Source organism: Adiantum capillus-veneris, chromosome 20 (genome assembly GCF_014529385.1).
Source record: "Adiantum capillus-veneris isolate H3 chromosome 20, ASM1452938v2, whole genome shotgun sequence".
Lineage (NCBI taxonomy): Eukaryota > Viridiplantae > Streptophyta > Polypodiopsida > Polypodiales > Pteridaceae > Adiantum > Adiantum capillus-veneris.
Genome location: NC_140950.1, coordinates 88,758,361 through 88,785,640, shown reverse-complemented (window position 1 = coordinate 88,785,640; position 27,280 = coordinate 88,758,361). Strand labels below are relative to the sequence as shown.

The following is a 27,280-nucleotide window of genomic DNA, read 5'->3' as shown; positions in this document are numbered from 1 at the left end:
GACCAACCCTCAAAGATGACACCATGCTTTGATGCTTTTCCTTCTTGGAAGGGAGTCGCGTACTCACACACTTGGTCCACTGCCTCCTCAATTTAGCATTCAAAGCCACCAACTGACCAAAGATATATTTGCCTTTTGATTTCGTATGTCATCGACAATATCATAGTATTCAACACCTTGGCCAAGGAGGTAGTCCTTTGGATCAATTTTCCTTCTTTGCCGCCTCTTGCTACTTTCTGGTTTGTCTTCTACCTTAGCCTTTCCTTTCCTTCCTCTTGTTTCCCTCTCTTCTTCTGTATCTTTCTCCCTATCATGCCTAGCTCTCTTATTGGCCAAAACATCCACATCTTGATGCTCAAGGGTAATGATGTTAATAGCCCTACCTTCTCCATTTGCATGCAACGGTTGCACTTGTTGTTGCGGGGGCGGTGCTTCTAGTGCCCTTTCTTGATGATTCTCTTCTATTCTTCCTCGACCACTTCCTTATAGGGGGTGTATCCCTCCTCTCTCTCTTGGTGGTTCAAGACAATCAGGAGCATAGTGACCCTCTTCATCACAATTGTAGCATCTTCCTTGTAGCCTTTGTCCCCTACCTCTCCGAGTTTATAAAGGCAAGGGAACTGACATGATCATCACCACCCAACCATGCCCTATATAGGCCCTTGGCCTTCTAAATATAGGGACCCCCTTGATTGCATGTCCGTCCTGGACCTTGGCCCTGGCCCTTGGGCCGGACTGGTCCTACCCTTGTCCTGACATTACTCCCCCCTTGAAGAAGCGTTTTCGTCCTCAAAAACACAAGTGGTAGCATCTTCATAAGAACACTAATGTTTTCCAACATGGCATCCCTCATGGATCCAACGGCTCGTTGAATCGAAACCCGGTTCAGTAGGAGGTTCAATGAAACCAAGAGCAACATCTTGATTTTCTACATTGTTGTCCATTTGTAACCATCTGATGGTATCGGTCCCTATTCAAACGTAGTGTGTAGACTCCACTTAGAACACTCATGAGCATGGTAAACGAGTTTATCACAACACAGGTGTACCAAAAAGAGTGCCTCTTATCACTTTCCATGAAAGTAGCACGCTGACGTAACTTATCAGCCAATTTTAAGTCCTTGACTTTGTCTCAATTTTCATCATCAGTAAACAACCCCACCCTAACGAGTGTTCAAGGTTGAGAACTTGAGTTATACATGAAGAGACTACCTAGTCGCAACATGCGTTAACTGATAGTAAGTAAACTCCAAACCAGAAAGGTAACCGATCCAGTTGTTTCACTTCTTGCTAACGTATGCACTTAGCATATCCTTTAGCGTGGTTTACTAACGTATGCACTTTGCATATCCTTTATTACTAAATAGAATGCTTGTAAATTGCCCATCCTACGCGGGATGAATAGCAGCAGTAAGAGTGAGGTGCTTTCCCCCTACCACTTACAGACAGTCGCCCATGACTGACGACAACCATGACTCAATCATTGAGTATCCAGCCATATACTCGATATGGAATGGAGACAAGCAACTAGGTTGAAAGCAAATTGGAGTTTCAAGCAGCCAATCACAAACACCCAAACTCAGCCATCACCTTGTATGGCAGGATGTAAACTCATACTAAGTATGCAAGAAAGATTGCACTGGCAGTTCAAAAAATTGCAGAAACAATAATGTCCATGAAGTTGCATGCCGCTCCGAATAAATTTGTGTTAAACACTAGGGCCCATAACACCTAGTGTGCATGCATTTAACACAAACATATCCGAACCGCAATTCCATGACGAGACTTTGGACCATAACAGAATGTGACAACCAGGTCACACCTAGGTACCAACCATGAGACATTCTCATGGATATAGCATACTTAGCTATATGTAGAAAAAACCCTCCGTTAAGGTGGTTTCACTACACTTGTAATCGTAACAAGTTTGTAGCACCTGACAATTTCTGGCCACTGAAATTGCTCCTGATACTGTGTGCTCAAAATGGTCGAATCCATGGATGCGACCAACACCTAGGGACTTCGTCGCGACACATTGTTAGCTAGTTGGCGCCAGTGTCAGTCCCAGAGACTCATATTCTCCACATGTGGAATATGTCTCAAACAAGGATATCAAAAAGAGACATCCATCAAGTACGAGCTGGTACTTGTGTGTGGAGGTAACTACAAACACTCTGCAACAAGAGTGAGAGGGACCCTCATTGTCATGCTCCACACTGGCTAAACTGAACTCCTTGAGTTCCTAGACCATGTTGTATCCCACGTGACAACATGTTCCAAATCGAACCCTACAAGTAGGTTCGTAACAGCAAAAGACAGAAAGATAGATTGGACTCTTGGCCCAAAATACTTTGTGCCTTCATGCCCTTGGCATGGCTCTATAACATTCAAGCGTACATATACGTCTTGAAAAAGCTGAGCAAAGCATACTAAAAATGAAATAACACCAAATCAATAGATGCGTACCTGGAAATTTGAACGTAATGTTCACTTACCCGTCTTCAAGCGTAGAGGAGCACGTCTCCTACCTGAAAAAACAAACAATATTGCACTGGAAACCGTGGGCATTGCCTTCGCAATCCAACCCCTTTGGTTAAAATTTACGTAGTCAAACCCCTTGGTAAGACCCTTTGTAGAAATTGCTAAACTAGCAAGCAACAGTAATCAACATAGTTAACTGTGTAGATAATGATTGAAATCAACTTGAAAAGTTGAGTTTGTCCGCTACTGCGTGGTAGATTGCGGAATTATTTCCTTGAAAGGCTAACTGGGAGAGATCAAACTGTGATCCTCAATGCAGATCAACTGTGATCCTCAATGCCTATGGGGTGATTTAGCAGTCACCCGCTGGGTCGTACCCAAACAATATGTCCATAGACACTCCGTGGTGCTATAGAGAGAGCAGGGAATCCACACAAGTGAACTGCCTAGCTCTGATGGTCAGCCATGCTGTCGCAACTGATGGTTGCATCTATACTTCCTTATAGAGATCGGTTGATGTGAGTTGAAGATTATCAAAAAAATCAACTTGAGTGTCGCACTGAAAATATGTAGTGCAAAAATGACACCCTAAACATCCGTAATGACAAGACTCTTGCTTGTCCATTAATGTCGATGTGTGCTCCCCTGGGTAGATCTGTTCAATCTTGAGAACAATCACCCAAAGAATGCCAATAGTTGGGTCTTACCCTTGGCCCGACAATGGCTCTTAGCCTGAGGGGCTCATAGCCCTTGTGCAAATTAGTGTTCAATGGATGAACCAATGAAGACTAATTTGAGTAGTATCTTAGCCACGTTTTAGATGCGAGTTAGAGAACCTTGGCTCAGGCCGACTCATAAGCAAAACACGTATCAAAAACTTCTTAGAAGATTTTCATTTTTCCCTTAGAGAAAGAGAGAACGAGAGAAGAAGAGCATGCTGGGCTGAGAAACTTTCCTTAAACGACTATGACTTGTATAGTTGATTGGCATGCTCTTGTGCATCTTATGCCTAACGTGCAGCTTATCCTATAAGCATGCAACAAGTTTCTACTATGAGTCGCGCAATGAGAGAGGTAACAGAAAAACACAACCACATTTTGACCTACCTTCCTTGCAAGGGTCGTGATTGTATGAAAATGACTGAGTATTGGCACCTTGCCTATGAAATAAGTGTTGTTGTATGTTGACAGCAACCCAAACTGGTAGGGATTTTGTGAGCGAATATTCCTTAATTTTCTAGTTTCCCAAACTTGTGTGCCAATGCCCTTGACTCCAAGTCATTGGGAAGTACCTGGTAGTTGTTGTTGCAAACCGGTTGTCATGAGATTCCAAAGGGAAAGCTCGCGTAAAGGTGGCTCAGAGCCAAATCTGCCGTGAGAGAAAGAATTGTCGCATATGGATATACGCCCTCTTGTATCCTATACATCCGTCATATACGGAATGAAATAATTTGTAAACCGTTTGCCAAAGCCTTCCCAAGTTTGTATGCTCATAGCATATGCCAAACGTGGTGAGTCACTATGCAAGATGCATAAATAGAAGCCTTGCTTCACTTAAATCTGGTAGTGCTAATAGCCAACGGATGTGGCTACAAAACTGCATGACCAAAAGAATCGACCTTGTCGAGCAATTTCAAGTGAAATGAACCAGTATTGTGTGGAAAGCATCCTATGTCGGTTTGTAGAAACAGTGACAAGGAGTTTGTCATGCCTATCTCCTTGAGATACTGAAAATTTGGCCCTTTGGCCTTGCCTTTGCGCTATGAAAGTACTCAGGAGAAGCCATGCTTCAAATAACTATGTCTGGCCTCATTGCCAATAAATTCTATTGATGACAGATGTCATAGGGAATAGAGTGAACTGTGTCGACCATACACAGATAATGGACCTTGTCCAATTGCACCTTGTATGGAAGAGTAGAAAAATACTGATATGCTTACCTGCGTAACTGAATCACTGAAAGCAAAGAGACTCTTGTCTGTTTGGCAGGCTATGACAAATGGTCGGCCATGCTGAGCACTTGTGCCTCCTGTGCCAAGAAAAGATAAGCAAATCATAGGTGTTGCCTACAGTTTCCATACGGTAACGAGAATTTGTCCGATGCACTCCCATGAAATGGGCATACCATACATTTGTAAAAAAATTCCCAAATGGATATGCTCCTAGCATACTCCAGATGCTAGCAGGACAAAAATGAAAGCTTTGTTTCGGACATTGCCCTTGTAAGTATATACATGCCATGCATGATAAAAAGTCGCAACGGTTAACTCTGGAGTGGTGTACTCAACACCACAGTGGTGTATGCACTTAATGAGCCTTGCTCAATGATCAAAACGACACGTTGAAGACCAAGTGAGCCGTGCTCGAGCATACATTTAAGAGTTGCATATTGAGAACGAATTAAACAAGAAAAGTCCAACAATTATGCATACCTTGTCTTTGAAGGTTAGCAACGAATATTATAGACGCCATCATCGTCGCAGCTTCTTGAACGCAAGAACTGCATCACCATTGATGCTTCGGTAACTCGAAAAGCTTACAGAAGTTTCTAGAAAACACGACCTTGTCATGCATAGTGTGCGTGCCGATCCTGTCCAGTGCATACCTTAGTTCCATGTCGTGCATGGTTTATTTGCCGATGGTGAGGCGAAGCTTGTACGAGATGCATGCGTGCCATACTTTCCCCATGTCGGTCGACCTCCACGACACGGGCAGGCCTTTCTTGAGGCGGCCCCCTTGGGTGGCCCCTTGGGCCAAGCAATGGTGGGGCGGCCCCCTAAGCTGGGGTGGCCCCCTTGGTTATTGGATGGCGCCCATGACCATAGTAAAAAAAACTAAAAATAAAAAAGCTGTCAAACCTGGCTATGGCGGCGAACAGAGCCGCAAGGAAGAGATAAGGGAACCAGTCGACGCGCGATGCGCAAAAGCATGCCGTGCAGTGACGACTTCGACTCCCTAGCCGAGCGCGAAACCGATGATGGCATACATGCACGATTTGGTGTAGGTCGTCGTTCTTCCCCATCCCGACACACGGGTTTCTTTCCGCGCTCCGCCTTTCTTCCTCGGCTCTTGCACAGGAGTCGTTTCCTGCGGCCATGCCATTTTTGAGCTCCAATTTCTTTGCATGCATGTACCTTACATGCACGTTGCATATCTTGCACCGCCTGTTCCTCCCTGGCTCACTTCTTCTTCTTCTTCTTCGAGATAGACAGATCGAGAGAGAGATCAAGAGAGAGATAGAGAGAGAAAGAGAGAGAAGGCCCTGCCTCTTCCCCTCCTCCATGGATGCTCCTTCCCCTGAGCTCTGATACCAATATAAGGGCAAGGGAACTGACATGCTCATCACCACCCAGCCATGCCCTATATAGGCCCTTGGCCTTCTAAGTATAGGGACCCCCTTGACTGCATGTCCATCCTGGCCCTTGGCCCCGACTGGTCCTACCCTTGTCCTCACACAGTCGGCCTCTCTTCTCTTTGGTTTCTATTCATTATGTCAATTCTTAATTCTTGCAATTGACCGGCAAGATCATGCAGAACCCGGGCCGTAACAGGATCTGGACCTTGAACCACTCGCTCCACTCTATCATCCGTTGTCACAGGGACCATTGATTGCACCACAAATGGCTCAGTGTGTGTCATGCATTGCTCCCACCTTCTCTTGATCTTATTGCTCTTGGCCTCGGCAATTTCCACAGCTCTTTTGAATGTAGCAGGCTCATCTTGATCGACCTTCTCCCTTACACTTGGATAGAGACAATCCATAAATTGACGCACTTTAAAGAAATCCCTTGGAGGTACTTCGGATGCCACCTCTAATTGAATCCATATTCCTTTGAAATGTTGCAAGAACTCTTTAAAGTTAGCATGAACATCTTGCTGCAAACCTCTCAATTTTGTTGTCGCTTTTGTTGCGGTTAGTTTCTTTCCAAACCTGTAAAAAATTGCCAGGTTCACCTGCTCCCATGTTTGCTTTTTTTCTTTCTCTAAACCTTCAAACCACTCCCGAGCTTCTCCTTTGAGCACAAGAGGAAATACATGAAGCTTGGCTTCGTCATTCACAATGTGCATACCAAGCGTATGCCACGCGAAGTCCGCAATCCAGTCCTTCACATCCTCCTTCCCTGTGAACACTGGACGACTATAAGCCATCTCTTTGGAGTCGCTTCTCCCTTGCGTGAGTAATCCACAAAAGTTGAAGTCTTGCACCTCAACCAAACCACCAATTTTCTTCAATGAAGCTCGAACTTCACAGCAAAACCGCTTCACCTGGGTGCACAACCGGCAAATTTCCGCTCCCCAGTAGGATCGCAAAAGGATGATGGAGCAAAAGATGTCGTGCGCACACTCACACACCCAAAAAATTCAACACAACACAAGGAATTACACAAAATCCTCACCTCACTCACTACCACTCAAATGATTCCGGAAAACTCTACCCACAAGCTCAATTCAAACTCCAAACGCCTCGACCTTCAAGCCCTTGCCTGCCCGCAGACACTACAAGGTGAGTCGAGGTGATCAAATCACGCTTGATGGTGACCAAAATATACAAGAAAAACCATTAAAAAACCAAAAACTCCAGCCACAAAAGGCCACTCTCAAACCATTGCAAAAGCTTCACCAAACTCCACTCTGTTGGACTCTTTGGAGTAGCGCAACCCTAATGGCACCGATACAGGGTCACATAGTCTTGAAGGAAGCCGCACCTTCTTCCCTCAATTCCTTGCACACACACATCCATGGAAACCTTATAAATTCCATAGACTCTCCCAAGTGCAAAATTGAAGAGAGAAATCTCTCATCCACTCCTCCATACACTCAAAAACAGGACGAGAACGCAACGGGACTACACTAGACCACATGTAGGAACCCTACTTCCTCCCACACAAAGAGGGGTGAAAGTGTTGATATTGCTCTTCCAAAGTCCTCCCTCAGCCTGGACCATCACGGAACCATGAGTGATGTGGCAATTTTAAGCCATTTCACACCTTTTTTGACCATTTTTTGACCTTTTTGGCCCAGTTTTGGCCAGTTTTGACCCCCGGCGAGCATTTTTCGCAGAAAAAAACCCCAAACGGACTCCAAAATTCACGAAATTTTGCACCTTGATCCTTGATACCCAAAGCACATTTACACATCCCCACATTCCATTCTTGACCACTTCTAGGGTGATGAACGTATCACCGCAGATCAGGCGTCGCTAATAGACAGCTACCACATGTGTCTAACCCTTTGAGCAGGATGATAGTACCCACACTTGTCACTTGCATTATTTACATTCTAGAAAGCTCAAACATATTATCTAAAGCCAAAACAAGCCACCTAGAACCATATCCAAGGCCCCGATACCCTATCCAGGCATGTACATGTGTCCGACTGCCGACACGCAAGCGCATATTTACAATGTGCACACGTTGCACCTTTTTTGTAACTTGAAACCACTTTTCAAAGCTCCCAAATGCATGTATTTATATCCTTTTGTACATATGACCATGCATATAAACGCTACTTTGTACACGCCAAAAGCGGTCTATCAGCACTTTGGTCAAGCATCATACGTGAGGCCACAAGATGTAGCTTCTAATAGCTCGGAGGATGATCATGTAGACCTTCTTGTTCACATAGTTGATGAGGTGGAAATAGCTGGCACAATACATTCCAGATGGATGTTCTTTTTAGAACGTTTCATGAAAACACTTAAGGGATATGTGCGTCAGAAGGCACCTCCGGTGAGTAGCATGGCAAAAGATTGGCTTCTATTAGAGTCGCATTGCACTCAATTTATTTCACATTTGCGAAGAGCATTCGTTGCATGTTAGTACCGCAGTGTTTTGGAGAGCATTCGTTGAAAATTCTTTTTACCGCATTAGGGCAAAGAGCATTCGTTGCACCCACACGTTGGTGCAGCCAAAGTGTGTCGAACCTATAAGATGGCATGGACAGATGTATACAAGCAAGCAGAAGCATGGCAAAGCGATGGTCCAGCTAGGAAGTTCATGGGATGACAGGTAGCAGCGAAAGTGTATGCATGATGCGGCTTATAGGCCAAGAAAGGCTACATAAGGGGCTAATTGGGGTAGCAGGTGAAAGAGATGAAAAGTGTAGCCTTAGGGTCCACAAATGAAGAGCTTGGAGTGCTGAAGGAGCAGGTCCAGACGGCTCATCAAACCGAGCTACGGAGCCCAAGTTATTGAAGGTTAAAGTTTTGGTGGTTCGCAGATTCTTGCCGGACAGGGCAGCTGGAGACAGGTGGTCCAAGCAGAACTTGAGATACAGGTGCGTAGAGCTCGATTTATGGAGCCTACCCGTCTTTTCAGATCGTGGATCGGAGCCATGGTTTGCAAGATATGGTCATTTGAAGTTTTTTCGGGGGCCGGTCTGAGTCCACTTGACCGCATTGAAGAATGTGCCATCTGGCATCTTTTGGGCCTCGACCAAGTTCTAGACCAAGGTATACACTATATGGAGCTAGCAGGAAGTGAGTGCATGCCAAACGGAGTCCGGAGCAAAGAGTTACGGCAATCGGAAGATTGGGTATCTTTGCCCGAAGTTGTTGGCGGATGAATTGGTCGTGTTTTGGTGGCCTCGGGTCTTGGGCTTGGAGAACTCGAAATGCGCTGTGGATCATGGAGAAGCAGGGCGGCAGTGCACGATTTCACCCGGGTTTTGTAGCTTGCCAAGGAGCTGGGATAAGAGAATGAAAGCTAGATGAAGGCAGGCCAAAAAAAAGGCTTGTGTTAAAAATGTAATGGGGTTATTGTTTTTGAAGTTCAAAAGGCCATGGCCTCTTGGGCCGCCACGTGGCAGCTGGATACCCCACATGCGCAGTGTCAAGCTCGAGTCTCACTGTATATGGGCAGGGCCGTAGGCTCTCCATAAGCATCCAAGGAGAGAGAGTGGAGCTCTCTTGGGCACAGCTATGGCGTCCGCGCGTGGGGCGCTACAGGCAGTGGCGCGGTGGTTTTGAGCGGCGTAGTCGGTGAGGCATGGCAGCAGGTGGCGCTCGCGTGGGTGTGAACCAGATGATGACGTGGCAGGCGCTTGCTAGAGGAGGGTCGGGCGGCCCTTGGGGCACCAACTTTTTGAGAAGGAGAGGGAGGGCAATAGCGAGGTCGCTATTGCCTCCCCCCTCGTGTAAAGGGCTTGTCCCACTGCCAAGAGATACTGACAATCAACTGAAGTGCAAGGAGAAGGGAGTCCGGAAGGCTGGCCAAAAAAATGTAAGGGAAAAGGCCAAGGTGTAGCATGCAAAGGTTTCCAAAAGTAACTAAGCCAAGTGTTAACAATGCATAAAACTTCTAAAAGGAACTCCAAATGGAGTGCACTACATGGATCACCCCACATTTTTTCTTTTTTGGGATTTCTAGGCACACCCCTATAAAAGGGTGCTTATGTTCATTTGTTAAGGCTTTTGGCCAAAGAAGGTCCTCGGACCAAGGAGGATTTTTTTGCCAAGGCTTTGGGAGCTCTTGTTTTGGTTGCCGAGGTTCATGCCGGCAGCGTGTTGGTTGTACATGACATTGCCTATGCTAGTAGACTATTCCCTACGGTTCCAAGCATCATTCCCCCCTCCCCCTTATCTTCTCTACTTGTGTGCATGTGTTTTCGGGCGTGTGTAGGTGTGTGTGCCCCTCAAGGTTGGTTGTGCAAAGAGAGATAGAGAGAGGTTGTGTGAATGTGGAACGTTGTGAATTGAGCGGAACAGAGTGATTCAGTCTGTTTGATGCATTGTAGGACGTATGTGCGTATGATTGTGTGAAATCAATGGTTTTCTTGCGGATAATTTTGAGTTTTGAAGGTGAACTGTAGTGGGTTGGGGCGTTGTGTATACTCTGGGCTATAGTGAGGCATTGTGTTGTGTGTTGTGTATGTTCCCCTTTCCCCCTCTCCAACGTGGTTCCACAGGGAGATATTCTCTCCTTGATCTCTCGATCACTCGTTCTCTCGGTGGCATGCTATAGCCTTATGCTTGGAATACTCATCAAGTGAGAACGTATAGTCACATGTAAACACCTGTAAACCACTAGGGCATGCCCAAATCTCACTCCTGTGAGAGTGGATACCAATGGACCAAGATGTCTAAATCTGTCAATGTGTGAATCCAACTCAATCACAAAACTGTCTCAAAAAAAGGTAAGGCAGTAATGATGGAGAAAATCTAGCAGGAACTCTTGTGTAAACTGATTAAAAAGTCAATCAATCCAAGTGAAGCCCTGCAAGGCTAGTTTACATTGGAGAGTGGCTAGACATATTTGATAAAGCCCGGGACACGCTGGTACATCCAAACTGTGTCGATCTATGGAAGTGCAAGAAGTCCATGCATGGTGGTTTGCACGCAAGTGGCAGGTACATGGGGAAGTCTTTGATGGTGCTCGGAGCCAGGTACACCGAGTTGGAGCAGTTGCTAGTCCAAACTGCAGGTGTTTTTTTTCAAACGAGGCATTGAATAGGTTGAAGATGGTGCAAAAGCCTTGGAGGTCAAAGTGCTTGAGGGTTTCAAAGCTCAATCGGTATCTCCACCAAATGGTGCCATCGTAGGAGATGGCATGAGAGGGGCGGCCATAAGGCCATTCATCCGCATGAGAAGTAGCCTTTTTATGAAGCTTTGTGTGGGGCACAGCTTGAAGCGCGGGTGATGAGAAGCTAAGGGGGAGTTTTTAATCCCAACAATTGGGGTGCCCTCCACTATCGGCAAATTACAAAGCTATTGAAGTGCGACTGGAAGAAGGTGGCGGTGGCTACTCGAAGATGGAAATATTTGGATTTGGTTATCACGGCCTTGAGGTCTATCGGTTTGGGGTGATTGAGGCTACAGTCAACTTTGCGTGGGCCGTGGTCAATTTTGCATGGGGACGGCCGCTAAGTCGCACCAGTGGTCCTTTTTTTTTAAAAAGATAGCCAAGCTATAAAAAAAACGATGTCTGCAGTCGACGAGCAGCGCTACATGGAAAGTCGACAATTGGAGATTGAGGGTAGTGGCGCCACCTGGGTGAAGCCATACGGAGTTTCATAAAACGAGGGAGTCGGAGCATTTGTAGAGGGGAAGGCGACCAATAGCGAGGTCGCTATTGGCCAGGGCTACAGTTGCAAGGCTGCTAGGGCTGCAGGAGCCACGGGGTGGCGCAGTTGAATATTAGACAGGGGAGCCACTCGGTTGGCCGACTGCTGAGAGGGGCTGCCGGAGGGTGGTGATACCATCGAGGGAAGCCGCCCCTGAGAAGGAGGAGGTGACGGGTTTGCAGAGCCCGAGAGTTTTAAGGATGCCAGGGCTGCAGGAGGGCCGCCAAGGGCCATGAGGAAGGCGAGGAATCAATTGGAAGGGTCTGAGCGCTGTTGAGGAGGGCTGGCCTGAGGGGCCGCGAGTGAAGAGGGTGGCCGACCATAGGTGTGAGTTGCCAAAGGGTGGGCTGCAGTTATGGCTTGAAGCGGGGAAGCATGAGGCAGTTCGGGGCGAAGGAACGCTAAAGGGAGGTGTTGCAGGGCAGCGTGATCAAAGAGGAGAGAGGCGCCATCAAGGAGGAGAAGGGAAGCAAGGTCATGATGGGTTGATGAAGGCCGCCCGTTCATGCAGGGGCAGCATCGACAAGAGCTCATGTAAGGAGGGGTATAAGCAAAGAAAAGGTGATGCGCCGCTTTGAGGGAGAGCGTATCCATGCACACTCTCTCGCCCATACTTCACCATAGACTTTCCGTATGCTATGCCGGGTTTTTTTCCAATTTAATCCATTGTTGTATATGATATGAAGCTCAAGAAAATCAGGCTCCCTCTGCTCATTGTTTGAGCACATACATAACATTGTCTTTCGATCTCATGTTTGTGTTGTGTATGTGACTTGTTTTTGTATGTGCGACTTGTTTTTGTACAAGCAAGGGGTGTGCAAAGGACTACAAAAATCTTGTGGTATGTCGAATGTATTGAGTGAGTGAGTGTTATCTGTATGGTTGTCATATATGTCTCGAGGATGGAAGCTTGTGGGCAAACGTGAGTCTGCCAATGATCTTGAGGGATGGTCGGGTTTGGGCTTGGGCATTCGTTGTTTGCAGATTGTGTATCTGGATGTGTGTTTGCTAGGGGATAGGGGTGCTGTGAGATCACTGAGCTATATAGAGGCATTGAGTTTATGTGCTGGGGTTTTTCCATTTCCCCCTTTCCAACAATGGTGTAGCCAAAGTTGGTCCGCGCTATAAAGTGTGCTATGCAGTGCAAAGGGTGCTAGAATGCGCACGGCAAAGTGTTAAAGCATGAACGAAGGCCTTGAGAGAGCATGTCGTGGCAGAAGTGTGTCTAATACAGTTTTTTTGGCCAAAAAGACCCCAGAATGGTCCAGGTGGGAAATTGGGTAAAGGTGCTCGGAATGATGAGTTAGTGTTCTAGAATATGGTCTTCGAGATGCTCTGCAAGTTGGTTTAGACGGTTCCTCAAACGGAGTCTCGATGTGAAAGTTATGATTGTCTGAAGATGGAATGCTTCGCAGGTCCCGACGGGCAAAGCGGGTATAGACAGGTGGACAAAATTGGGATAAGGGGATACACATGTGAAGCTCAAGTTGTGGAGCATGCCGGTCTTTTCGGTTTGCCATTCGGAGCTCAGACGGGCAAGTTATGGCCTGAGGAATATTTGTCGGGGGTCGGATACGTGCTCACTAGGCCGCATTAGGAAACCTGCCATTTGGTGTTTTCTCGAGCTCTCCAGGTGTCTAGTGGATAGCATGCAGCATGTGGTGCTAGTCGAAGTCGATGGCACCTAAATCGAAATCCGGAGCATAGAGATATGCTTGGCCGAGGTCGTGAGTTCGTAGGGAACATGGATGGTCGGATGCTTTTCCCGATGTTTGGGACATACCGTTTGAGGCTGTCGAGGCATCATGATGCGGAGCCGACAGGTGGATCTCCCATGTGACATGATCGAAGAGCTGATGGACCAGCCCGAACACATGGAGCACCGACGGCAAGTGAGTCAAATGCTTAAACTTTTTTTGTTTTGTAAAGTTAAAAGGTAAGCGGTGCCTTGATTCCAATGTTTAACAAAAAAGAATATGGTGATGAACTTCAAGGCTGATTTAAAAAAGGGAATCCTGAGTAAGAAGAGAAGAAAGCCAGGCGTTGGGGCTCAAAAAAGAAGTTTTTTTTTCCTTCTTAAAAAATCTAAGAGACCAAGAAATGGGGCACCGAGCTTCGAAAAAGTGGAGGAGGGTTTTCTTTTTGCTAAGGAAGAGGGAATTGAGAAGGAGGAAGAAGATCTTCATACGCTCGTGCTCGATAGTCGAAGCCGAGATGCACGGTCCGTGAAGCAGCACGGAAAAAGCAAGCACGTTGCAGAGGAAAAGGCTTTTGAGGGCTCGCTCGTTAGAAGCGGCGGAAAGCTCACGAGGAGCACGTCTCATGGAAACCTTTGTGTATGGCTGGAGCGGGGCTCGCCCTTTGTGCTTTTTTGGTGTGCGCCGGTTGTGGCGACGATGTTGTGCCTATTTCTGGTGTGAATGAAGAAGAGAAGCCCCCCATAGCAGGTGATTTTGACGTCGTCTCGCCTCCCTTTCCCCCTAGCTCTTCTGCTCTCGTGTGTGTGCGTGCGGGTGTGTGCGGTGAGTGTTGCCTCCCCGACGAAGTGGTGCAGAGAGAGAGAGAAAGAGAGAGAGAGAGAAAGAGAGAGAGAGAGAGAGAGAGAGAGAGAGAGAGAGAGAGAGAGAGCGGTGATTTGAGTGTGTGGGAGAGCACAAAACCGCTGCATTGGTGTGTGCGTTGTCGTGTGGTGCTTTGTGCAAGTGAAGCGATGCTGTTTTGAGTTGGTTGGTCGACGGTGCATTGCTCGAAATCGGTTTTTTAGTAGATTGGGGTGCAATGTGTGCTCTGGGCTATAAGAGGCAGCCGTGTTAGCGCGCTGGGCATGCTCCTCATTCCCCCTCACCATCATGTGGATCCCCCACTGAGGATCACACTGATTGCTTCCAATAAGTGAAGTGAAGGAGTTTTTGGTGTTGGTCGACATCGCGTCTCGAAGCTATGGGCCAATTTTTACAGGTGAAGAAAATCCTGATGAGTAGGTTGCAAACTTTGAGCTGTATATGTTGTCGTTGCGCATGCCGAACGAGGACAGCAAGATACAGACATTTCCTTTGGTGGTGCACGGGAAGGCAAAGATATGGTATGAAGCTTTAGAAGGTGAGCCGAGGCATGCTTGGCCGGCTCTGCGAGCGCGTTTCCTCCCCAGTGGAGATGGATGGCAAACTGAAGGCGCTGAGAGGCGAAAGTGAAAAAATAGACCTGATGGCCTCTACACCAAGACTATGCACAATGGCCTCATCATGGGGGATACACAATAGAGGCACCACCTAGCAAGATATGCGGCTAGGACGCATACATATACACAATAAAGCATGCCATGGAAAACAATTTCAAGATCCACGCCCAAATGTGGAATGGGGTGGTCGGAGAATAAGGTGAGAGGAGTGGTGAATGAGTGAGAATGGGCTTGCTACTCGTGCATGTTAGTAAGGAAGATAATGAGGTAGGCGAAACTTGCGAGTATGCTCACTTCTCATACAAGAGGTGGCGAATCCGCGCACCTCAAGATGCAAGTAGCAAGATGATAGGAATGTGAAGGGGAGAGAGAGAGTGTGTATGGTGGTGAATCCGCACACCTTTATATAAGCAGGAAAAAAATTTGGCAAGGAACAAGCATATACCATACTCACAATGAGATGTATCCAAAGAGACACAAAGTAAGCACCAAGATGGAGTGTATTGATTGCTTGCAAAAGATGAATACAATAGGTAGCGTATGGCAGGAAAATGAGAAGGGAACAAGATCGTAGGAGGCATAATGGAGAGATGGGATTTGATGGCGAGGAATATTATGAGTGTGTCCACCCTTCTTCTTCTTGAAATTGTGCCTTCAACCCTTAATTACAAGCGGTGTGGAAGTGTGCTCCTCATCTTTTGTGCATGGTGATGGTGATGATAATGGTGTTGTGATTATATGATTAGGGTTCATGCTACAAGCATGTAACACAAGAGTGTGTATGGATAGGTGTGTGTGTGTGTGTGTTTGTTTTGTGTTTTTTTTAGTGAGCTCTCATGGCCTCCTTATATAGGGAAGGAGGGAAGGTTTTAGCAATATTTCTAATTGAGGTGAGTGTCCCACTCTGGTGACTAGGAAAATGGGGTGCATGTGACTGTGGCTCCATCTTGTCTCCTCATTATTTAAAATACCAGAGTCAATAGAGAGAGAAGAAGAGAGAATGTGGGTAGAATGTAGAGGATAGGAGATATTTACAATAGTCTAGCTTTGGCTAGACATAAGCTTATTAGGGAGAAAAGAGAGAGGTAAGAAATTTACAAGAGAGGTTGTCGAAGGTGGATAGTTGTTGATGAGGATGGATCCTCCAAAAATAGTGATAGAATCACTCTAGACTTGCCAAGACCTCATTAAAAGAGCTTTGTCTCTTGTAATCATGCTTGAAGACTTGTAGAACCATAGCCATTCTAGAGGGAAGAAAACTAGGGATGGCGTGTGTCACCATTACATGAGAAAACTGGGGTCCACTACAAAAATCATAGCTCCGCGTTCATAACTCCAAAAATTCTAAAAAAAATTGAGCTAAAAGTTGAGATCACGAGATACATCTTTTATGTTGAACGCTCCTTCAGATTCAAGGTTCTTCTTTACTTAAAAAATTCATCCAAATAATGTATTATTTGTGGCTGCAAAAGTCTTTTGGTGGTCCCCTTTGAGTGGACTTCTCTCTTGCCTTCAAGTGTAAGCTCCTTCATGTGTATGAAAACATGACCTAGAGTTTTGAAAAGATTGGCAATCATCTAGATGGAGGTATTATTGAAATTTGAAAGTGGGGTTGAGGTTTGAAAATGAAAACTAGTGAATAAAATATTTGGTAGGGTGGAATAATATACATACATGAAAAATATATTAGAAAATACTAAAATATATAATATAATTTAGAATATATATATTTAATATTTAAGGTCAAAAGAGAGATCAACAAAGAAAGCTTACTTATTTATGCTACATGGTGATTGATTAGCATAAGTCTTATTTATTTAATAAAGGCTAAAACTTTTGTGAAAAAGGGAAGAAAAATCAAAAGTAACTTATATAATAGGAAATATTTTGGTAAAAGGGCAAAGATATATAGGGGGGTTCCCATGCATGGAAAAGCTTGCCTCATTAGCCCTCCCCTTATGGCTAGAGGTATTCATGCCTCTAGCGCTGTACTTGATCCTTCTTCAATTGAGGTGGAGGAGTCTCCCTCCTCAGGGATTTCCATCATATGTGCTTGATCAAACCTCAAAAAGTATTGCTTCAACCTCCATCCATTGACACGTGTTTTGTGGAGCTTACCATCTGCATCCATGAATCGGTAACTGCCATTGGCGTAGCGCTTTCTAATGACAAATGGCCCCTCCCATCTGGGCGAAAACTTTTTATCCTTCCTAGTGTCAAACCTGTTCTCATACCGTAGGACCAACATACCTTTCTTGAGACCTTTTGCCCTAAGTCCCTTGTTGAAGGTAAGTCGACGTTGCTCTGCCTGTGCTGCATAATAGTTGATAGCGTCTTCTCTATCTAGTTGAAGCCTCTCTAGATCAAGAATGTGGTTGTGGAGATGAGCATTAGGACGTTCCACCTGCCCAGCTAGCACCCTGAGACTAGCCAATTGTACTTCAATGGGTAAAATGGCTTCCTTACCAAACACCAAGTGATATGGTGTGAACCCAAGGGATATGCGAAATGAAGTGCGATAAGCCCAAAGTGCAGCCATAAGATGCTTGTCCCAATCACTTTTGTGATTGTTTACATGTTTAGTGATGATCTTGCAGATCATACCATTTACCTTTTCCACCAAACCATTGCATTGTGGGTAGTAGGGAGTTGAGTGTCGTCGTGAGATACCTAACTTCTCCATTAGCTCTCCTACAAGGTCTCCTCTAAAACCTTGTCCCCTGTCAGAAATTATTTCAAGAGGAGTGCCAAAACGGCAACAAATGTTTTCAAATACGAACTTAGCCACTTCCTTAGCTGTAATCGGGTGGTGGCAACTGCTTCAGCCCACCGGGTCATGTAGTCCACACCCATGATGATATAAAATTTACCTGATTGGCTCCTTGGCAAAGGCCCAATAGCATCAATTCCCCATTTCTCAAATGGTCCATATGAGATTATAGGAGTCTGTGGCTCATATGTGAGCCTCCTATCCCATGCCTTTTGATATTCCTTGCATGTTTTACACCAATGATGCACATCCCTATGTAGACTACGCCATACAAACCCGGCTTGTAGAATCTTTCTACTAGTGATGTCAAGTGCAAAGTGTCCTCTGCAAACACCATCATGGAAACTTGAAATGATTTCAGTGATCTCTCTAGAGAGAGGTACACGCCTAAGAATTTTATCCTTACCCTTGCAGTAGAGGCCATCATTGATAAGGCGGTATTTTGTTGCCTTGTGCACAAGCCACTGCTTTTGGCCCTTAGTAAGATCCTTAGGACACTCTCCTGTGTCCAAGAAACTCATGATGTCAGGCATAGCATCGCTACCTTGGAAGAGAGGAAGCTTCAACTTGATAGCACCCACCACTGAAACATCTTGCAACTTCTCTCTAGCTAGAGCATCTGCTTCTTGATTTTCTGCTCGAGGGACATGATGTAATTGTACAACTTGAAATTTCCCTAAAAGTTCCTTGACTTTGCGCAAATGGCCTAGCAAGCTATGATTTTTACAAGCCCAAATTCCTTGTATTTGTTTTATTAAAAGCATGGCATCACCAAATACATTTAACCGTTGAATGTCCTCTGTCACACACCACTCTAACCCAAGAGTTAAGGCTACATATTCTGCCTCATTGTTAGAGTGATAATCCAAGAGATTCCCAATGGAGAAAACCTTATCCCCTTGCTCGTTGAAGATGACAATGCCTGCTGCAGCTTTGTCCAGTTTCCTCTTGTAGGCTCCATCAAAGAAAAGAGAGTGAGCCTCCTCTACCTTAGGGACTTCCAGTATGGGGTGTAATATCTTGATCATTTGGATTTATCTTTAGCTTCTTTTCATAGTGGCGATGAGTGAGAATACCTCCTAGATTGGCCCTTGTATATTTCTCCACTTGCATTGTGTAGTCAAACTCTTGCAGCCTTGTGAGCCATTTGGAAATCCTAGAAGAAACATCCATGTGCTGCATTACATAAGGAAATACTTCTTCCATTGTTAAGATTATGAATGGTCTAGACAATAAATAAAAGCGAAATTTGGTGGTAGCAAACATTAATGCAAGCACCATGTGTTACACTGCTGTGTATTCCTTTTTTGATGGAGTCATCATTCTATTTGAGAAGTATATAGGATGCATGAACGAAGTTTGAGGATCCTTTTGTATCAATACAGCCCCAAGTGTGTCATTAAACACACTAGGGTTTACATAAAATGGCTCGTCCCACTTTGGAGGTGCTATGGTGGGAAGTGAAGCTAAAATTTGTTTTACCTCATTGAATTGTTGTTCATTTTCTTCACTCCAAGTGAAGATCTCTTGATGGGTAACTTGTTGTAAAGGGAGAACCACTTGGAAGAGCAAGTGAATGAACCTACTCAAATACCTCACCTTTTGAAGAAAAGAGACCAACTGCTCTGTTGTGGTGGTAGAGGTCAAAGCCAGCAAGGCTTGAACCTTGCTTGGGTCAGCTTCAATGCCATTGGCCGAGATCACGTGGCAAAGAAGAGTAACCTTGCTTTCACCAATGTGGCATTTCTCCACATTGAGTTGGCCCCCCAAATCTTGTAGCATAGCTAGACCTTCATAAACTTCCTCCAAATGAAGAGAGCGAGAGCTATAGATACAAAAGTACATCAATAAAAACACGGATTGATTTTCCAAAGAATGGCTGAAAAAAAACTGTCACATATCGCTGAAAAGTGGCTGGAGCATTAGTGAGACCAAAAGGCATAACTCTCTAAGCAAAACATCCCCATGGTGTGATGAAGGTTGTCTTGTTTTGATCTTCTTCAGCGATACTAATTTGGAAGTAGCCTGAGTAGCCATCACATACCGTGTAGTGCTCATGTCCTGCTACCTCATTGAGTATATCGTCTTGAAAAGGAAGAGAAAAATGGTTCCTCTTTGTGGCTGCATTAAGAGGCTTGTAATCAGCACAAACCCTCCACTTAACATTCTTCTTTGGTGTGACTACCACTGGAGAAACCCACTCTGAGTCTTCAACAGGATAGATAAAACCGGCTTCTAGCAATTTCCTCACCTCTTTGAGCAGGGCATCTTGTTGAATTACTCCTAGCCACCTGAGCTTCCACACTACATGTTTACTTCCTCCTTGAGCTTAATGTGATGTTGAACTACTGTGATGCCAGTGATTTTATCATATTCATCAATGAACAATGTGGTAAAATTACTTAGCATCAAAATATAATCTTCACGCTCCTTCCCACACAACTCACTAGAGAGCATTTGATGTAGCTTACGTGCTTCTACCAGAGGTTGTATACCTGGTGTCTCCCCTTGGTTTGATGATGAGGCATTAGGTTGCTCCATCTTCTTAGGGTCCTTGAGAATGATCCCCATCACCTCAATGCTACTGTCACTTTCTTCACTCACTGTTGACTCCTCCTCTGAAGTGGTTGAAGAGTCACCACTAGAAAACTCATCCATAGAGGTTTCTAGATCCATGTCGCATTGCCGACCTATCTTCCTGTCGTAAAGTATTGGCCTTCCTTTTGCATCCTTCATCTGGATTATGCCGGTGTCCCAGTCCTGCTTAGCTCTCATAGCTATAAGCCAAGGCCTCCCTAGAATGATAGGATAGCCCTCCCCTTTGTGTGGAATGACAAAGATGTCCACATCTACCTCGGTGTCGAATGCCTTTATCCTAACTGCATTTATAACATCAACACATTGAACTTTTACATTATTTGCCATTTTGGCTCGGCATGGTGCCGGCCGACTCACCTCTAAACCCAAATTGTGCATCATTTTTTCACTCATGACGCATATTTGTGTGCCACCATCGATGTAGATATTGGAGATGTGTTTCCCTTTGATGTAAGCATCCATCACTGGTAGTATGTCATCTACATTCCTCCCAGAGATAGCCCCAGCTATCTTTGGCTTTGGTCGTCTCATGCTAACTATCTTTGTCCATTGTCTCCTCACCCTAGGTGCTAGGTGGAGTAATTGGGGCCAGGTGATTTTTGGGCCCTCCACAGAAACATCTTGAGCCAAATAATATGGTTTAGAACATTCACCCAAAGAGAAATCTACAATGTCAATTTTACGTCATGACTTGGATGGCTTTTTGCTAGATTCTCCTTTAGTCTTCATCTTCTCTTCCTTTTGGGAAGATTCACCATGCCTAGTGCGTTTTACCCCTATGGCATCTACTCCTTTAACCTTGGTCTTATCCTCCTCCACTTTCTCCTTTCCTTTACCTTCAAGACTGATGACGCTTATTGTTTGATTGCCAACTGGTGGTGGGGGTAAGGGTGGAATGAGAGGTTGTGGTGGTGGTGGTGGTTGTGGTTGAATGGGTGGTTATAGGATTTGCACGGGTGGTGCTTGTTGTGGTGCCCTCGGTGGTGGTGGTCTTGCTCTCGGTGGTGAAACCTGGTTTTGCCTGGCTCCTCTATTGAAATTATGCCTCCTTGGGTGTGGACAGTAGTACATGCCATGACCATCCTCCCCACAATTGTAGCCGTGGTATTCTTGGTTTTGCCTTCGTTGTCCCCTCCCTTGCTATTGGTTGCAATTGTGTGCATGCCTTGTTGTATCAAATGGACTGAGATTTTCTCAAGTTGATTGGTGATTCGGTTGAGCAGGTCTTGCTGATCTTCAATTGGTTGTTGTGGTTGAATCCTCTGGGCGGCTGTTGTAGGTGGTGCTAGAGGTGGTCGGGTCCTAATGGCTTCCTCTTCATCGATATTCTTGGCTTGTAGGCGCAACTTCTTGTCTTTAAGGCGGGCCACTTCAACTGCTAGCTCATACGTAGTAGGAAACCTGCCCTTCACCTTCTCTTTAAGAGTTGGCCATAACCTTGGCCATAACCCAGCCACAAACCGATCCTTCTTTAGGAAATCAGGTGCCCCCTTATCCTCTGTTAGCGATGCAACCCATCGCCCCATAAATCTATAAACTTTGAATCATATGATGCGTATTCCAGCATACTGCTCTGCTTCAACTCTGTCAAGCTAGAGGTGGTCGGGTCCAATGGCTTCCTCTTCATCGATATTCTGGCTTGTAGGCGCAACTTCTTGTCTTTAAGGCGGGCCACTTCAACTGCTAGCTCATAGTAGTAGGAAACCTGTCCTTCACCTTCTCTTTAAGAGTTGGCCATAACCTTGGCCATAACAGCCACAAACGATCCTTCTTTAGGAAATCAGGTGCCCCCTTATCCTCTGTTAGCGATGCACCCATCGCCCCCATAAATCTATAAACTTTGAATCATATGATGCGTATTCCAGCATACTGCTCTGCTTCAACTCTGTCAACAATGCCGTAGCTTCTCTAATGTTGTGCCCTCTCCAAAACGCTTGGCAAAGGCTGCTCTTAATAAGTCCCACAGTTCCTTGGTGCTTGTGCCAAGGCATTGTACCATGATCTTGCCTCCACCTTCATTAGAAGTGGGAAGATGCGCAAGCGCGAAGCATCATCATCTCTCGCAGAGATGACACATGTTATTTGCAAGTTGTCTAGAAAGTCTGCAGCATCCTCACCCACCTTACCAGTAAAGTTTGGAAATGCTACACTTGCCATTGTGAGAGTGAGAAAATTAACTCAACTTATATTTTTTTTAATTTTTAATTTTTTATAAATAGAGATTCAATACATGGGTGCTCGGTAGATGGAAAACATAATATACAAGGATGGAAATAACTACATCAAAAGACACTTCATGATTAATCATAGGGAGGATAAAGGGTAGAGAAGAGGTGTTTATCTCTTGCAGTCATTCTCTACCAAACATGGTTGTAATGATCTGCTGATAAAACATCTTGCGGTCCAAGATTACTTTGATTGATTGAATTCGTTGTGGTGCATAAGTTTGGTTCCTTGCAAAAGGGTGATGCACTGGGTCCATCACATGATAATTCGGAAAGGCTCTCTCCTTTGTGGTGGAAGGTTATAGTCGGAGGTGTAGAGCTCTTGGTAGTCGAGGTCAAATTTATAGTACCACAGTACAAGGTTGTCTTCGTCTTCTAGCTCTAGGACTGCCCCTCTAGCAAGCTCTTGGAAAAGCTTGAACTCTCTCTCTTTGAGCAACTTCAATTTCCTACAAGATAGAGTGCCATCTAGTGTATACACAAGTGTGATGAGGTAGGTGGTGAGTCTTACCACTTGTATTAATCCAAGTTGGATGGATACATAGCAAGCTGTAAAGTCGTCATCATAGCCTTGATTCACAAGCACACCCCTTGAAGGTGGAGGTCTTGTCTTTCTGCCAAGCAAAACCTGTGTCAAAGACCTTGTCAATGACAAGCTCCGCCACTTCACTCGGTAGACGATGTAGAATCCATGCCGTTGTTTCTAGTTCTTGGCTCATGAGCTGAGAGTGAGGTATAGAAAGACTTTGGAAGATTTACCCTTTTGTTTGGAGACGGGGTGATTGTCGGCGCTGGAAAACCCTTGAATATTTTGGTGCAAGGGAGAGGGAGGGACCACGTGTTCGTAGTATCTTCCTCAAGTTGTGAAGGCTTGTTGTGGGCGTAGGTGAAATAGGTGGCCAAGATGTGGATGTAGATGTAGAGAAGCCTGGTGCTACTTAAAAGCCTACTGATGTGAGAACGCCTGTGCGGATGTCGAGGGAGAAAATGATGGCCTTTTCTTCACTTTGGGTTGCACTCATGTCGAAGGTGCAGTTTTTGGCTACAATGTGAGCATGATGTAGCTTGTGCCTTGCTTTTACGCTTGTGGGGATGATGAGAAATGTAAACAATCTGAGTAGGGAAAGAGGGTCTTACAACTTCTTCTATGCTAACAATACAACACCCTCGCAAGAGTGTCTTGATGACTTGTGTCAAACGTGCTTGAAGCTCCTCCTCTTCAGTGGTCCAATTAGAGAATTCAAGAAGCCACTCCTCCATGAAGAGAAGTAATTATGTCAGCCTCCTCCATGGGGGAACCAAATAAGAGGCGGAAGTGAAAAAATAGACCCGGTGGCCTCTACACCAAGACTATGCACAATGGCCTCATCATGGGGGATACACAATAGGGGCACCACCTAGCAAGATATGCGGCTAGGACGCATACATATACACAATGAAGCATGCCATGGAAAACAATTTCAAGATTCATGCCCAGATGTGGAATGGGGTGGTCGGAGAATAAGGTGAGAGGAGTGGTGAATGAGTGAGAATGGGCTTGCTACTCGTGCATGTTAGTAAGAAAGATAATGAGGAAGGCAAAACTTGCGAGTATGCTCACTTCTCATACAAGAGGTGGCGAATCCGCACACCGCAAGAGGCAACTAGCAAGATGATAGGAATATGAAAGGGAGAGAGAGAGTGTGTGTATGGTGGCGAATCCGCACACCTTTACATAAGTAGGAAAAAAAATGGCAAGGAACAAGCATATACCATACTCACAATGAGATGTATCCAAAGCGACACAAAGTATGGCATCAAGATAGAGTCCGTTGATTGCTTACAAAAGATGAATACAATAGGTAGCGTATGGCAGGAAATTGAGAAGGGAACAAGATCGTAGGAGGCATAATGGAGAGATGGGATTCGATGGCGAGGAATATAATGAGTGTGTCCACCCTTATTCTTCTTGAAATTGTGCCTTCAACCCTTAATTACAAGTGGTGTGGAGGTGTAGTGCTCATCTTTTGTGCATGGTGATGGTGATAATAATGGTGTTGTGATTATGTAATTAGGGTTCATGCTACAAGCATGTAGCACAAGAGTGTGTATGGATAGGTGTGTGTGTGTGTGTGTCTTTGTTTTGTGTTTTTTTTTAGTGAGCTCTCATGGCCTCCCTATATAGGGAAGGAGGGAAGGTTTTAGAAATATTTCTAATTGAGGTGAGTGTCCCACTCTGGTGACTAGGAAAATGGGGTGCATGTGACTGTGGCTCCCATCTTCTCTCCTCATTATTTAAAATACCAGAGTCAATAGAGAGAGAAGAAGAGAGAATGTGGGTAGAATGTAGAGGATAGGAGATATTTACAATAGTCTAGCTTTGGCTAGACATAGGATTATTAGGGAGAAAAGAGAGAGGTAAGAAATTTACAAGAGAGGTTGTCGAAGGTGGATAGTTGTTGATGAGGATGGATCCTCCAAAAATAGTGATAGAATCACTCTAGACTTGCCAAGACCTCATTAAAAGAGCTTTGTCTCTTGTAATCATGCTTGAATACTTGTAGAACCATAGCCATTCTAGAGGGAAGAAAACTAGGGATGGCGTGTGTCACCATTACATGAGAAAACTGGGTCCACTACAAAAATCATAGCTCCGCGTTCATAACTCCAAAAATTAAAAAACTTTGAGCTAAAAGTTGAGATCACGAGCTACATCTTTCATGTTGAACGATCCTTCAGATTCAGGGTTCTTCTTTACATAAAAAATTCAGCCAAATAATGTATTATTTGTGGCTGCAAAAGTCTTTTGGTGGTCGCCTTTGAGTGGACTTCTCTCTTGCCTTCAAGTGTAAACTCCTTCATGTATATGAAAACATGACCTAGAGTTTTGAAAAGATTGGCAATCATCTAGATGGAGGTATTATTGAAATTTGAAAGTGGGGTTGAGGTTTGAAAATGAAAACTAGTGAATAAAATATTTGGTAGGGTGGAATAATATACATACATGAAAAATATATTAGAAAATACTAAAATATATAATGTAATTTAGAATATATATATTTTATATTTAAGGTCAAAAGAGAGATCAACAAAGAAAGCTGGCTTATTTATGCTACATAGTGATTGATTAGCATAAGTCTTATTTATTTAATAAAGGCTAAAACTTTTGTGAAAAAGGGAAGAAAAATCAAAAGTAAATTATATAATAGAAAATATTTTGGTAAAAGGTTAAAGATATATGGGGAGGTTCCCATGCATGGAAAAGCTTGCCTCAGTGCTCAAGCAGGATGTAAGTAAAGAGTTCAGTTTGTTTTTGGATCGTTTTGAAGTGTGCTGGGCAGAGTTAGTGGGTGCCATTCAATTGGCCAATGGCGACTACTTCAAACTGGATAAATTCATGGCATTCTTGCATCCTAAAGTGAGGGAGAAAGTGGATTTTGAGAGCCTAGAAAACTATAATGGTGTAGTGGCCATCGCAAAGGCAAAAAGTAGGAAAATCAAAAAGAAGATTGAACAAGGCGTGTCGGGTTATGAAGCATTGGTCTAACCTCAGGTTCCGAGGGATGTTGTTCATGATGAGAACCCTGCAAATCGAGCTGTAGCCATTGTGCCAGAAAATTGGGTGCGAACTGTGCAAGATTTGTCTGAGAAAATGCAGGAATTGCGGCTAAACATGATGGATAGAGGTCAACCTAGAGGAGCAAGGGACAGGGAAAGGCCACTACTGGCCGGTGTTACAATAGCGGTAAAGAAGGACACTGTGCACCGGATTGCACTCATCCTCTAAGAGAAAGAGGTGGTATTTATCCACTGTCTAGCAGAGGTAGAGGCCAAGCACAGCTTAATGGCCTGAGGGAGCAGGTAGTCAAGAATCAGGTGCAGCATCTCCTCACGATGGTGGTGAAGTCCCGAGGGTGAATATCATCGGAGTGCATAAGCAGGATGTTGAAGTTTTGGCCAACAAAAGAGCAAGGATGGAAAGAGAGACAGAAACCGAGCCGGAGACGAGGGCCCGTAAAGGTAAAGAGAAAGTGTTTGAAGTCAAGGAGCAGCCGAAAACTAGCAAGAAGAGGAGGCATCGCAAAATCAAGCAAGAAGACTTTCAGCTAGGGCGGGCTACCTGGAATATGACTTGGTAAGCGATGTTCAAAATCAAAAGGCTAAATCACCTTTGGTTAGCTATTGGCTTTAAATCCCAAGCTACGAAGACAGTGGTGTACAAGTGTCAGCACGAGGCTACCAAAGGCTAAGGGAAATGTGCATGCAATACAGAACATGGCATTGAGGGTGGGTAGGCCGACGAATGTCCTTCCTCTAGTGGATGCGGTCATTGAAAAGAGGATGCAGGTTCAGGCCTATCTGGGCAGTGGAGCACAGGTTTGCGTCATGACGGAGGCTGCTATGAAGGAAATAGGTGTCACAGCAGTAGCTAAATCAAATGTACGCATGAAGATGGCTAACCATACCAAAGCGAGGTGTTTGGGAATGGCTCAAGACGTAAGAGTGAAAGTGATAGGCATTGAGTGCCTAGCTGATTTCTTTGTGATGAAAGCAGGTGATAATGCTTATCCAATCATCTTGGGTAGGCCATGGCTACTTGCAATAGGGGCTAAGCAGGATTGGGGGAGCAGGGTGTTCACCTTGCTTGACAAGGAGAGAGGGAGACACGTGGTGCTTGATTTAAAGACCAAAGAGATCCGTTTTCACCCTGTGGCAGAAAAAGATGAAGGTGATACAACAAGCCATGAATACGAGACCGAGATAGGCTATGATGAGGGCTACACAGATAGTGAGGAAGAGGAAAGTGAGGATGATATGCTAAAGATAGATGCCGACTTGTTTGGGGTCACTATTGAAGGCTCCAATGCAAAAGGGGTGGTGCAGCCACAGGTTCATGGCATAGGTGTGGAGGAGGTAACTGCTATGCTAAGAAAAGATTTGACCCAGGAAGAGAGAGAAGGCTATGTAGATCTGTGTGCCTCTTTTCCGAA

The 27,280-nt window shown here is 44.9% G+C and overlaps 1 pseudogene; it reads right to left on the bottom strand.

Moving 5' to 3' along the window:
* Positions 1 to 11,547: 11,547 nt before the first annotated feature.
* LOC147432864 (uncharacterized) lies at positions 11,548 to 11,996 on the bottom strand (annotated as a pseudogene).
* Between the last annotated feature and the right edge of the window lie 15,284 nt (positions 11,997 to 27,280).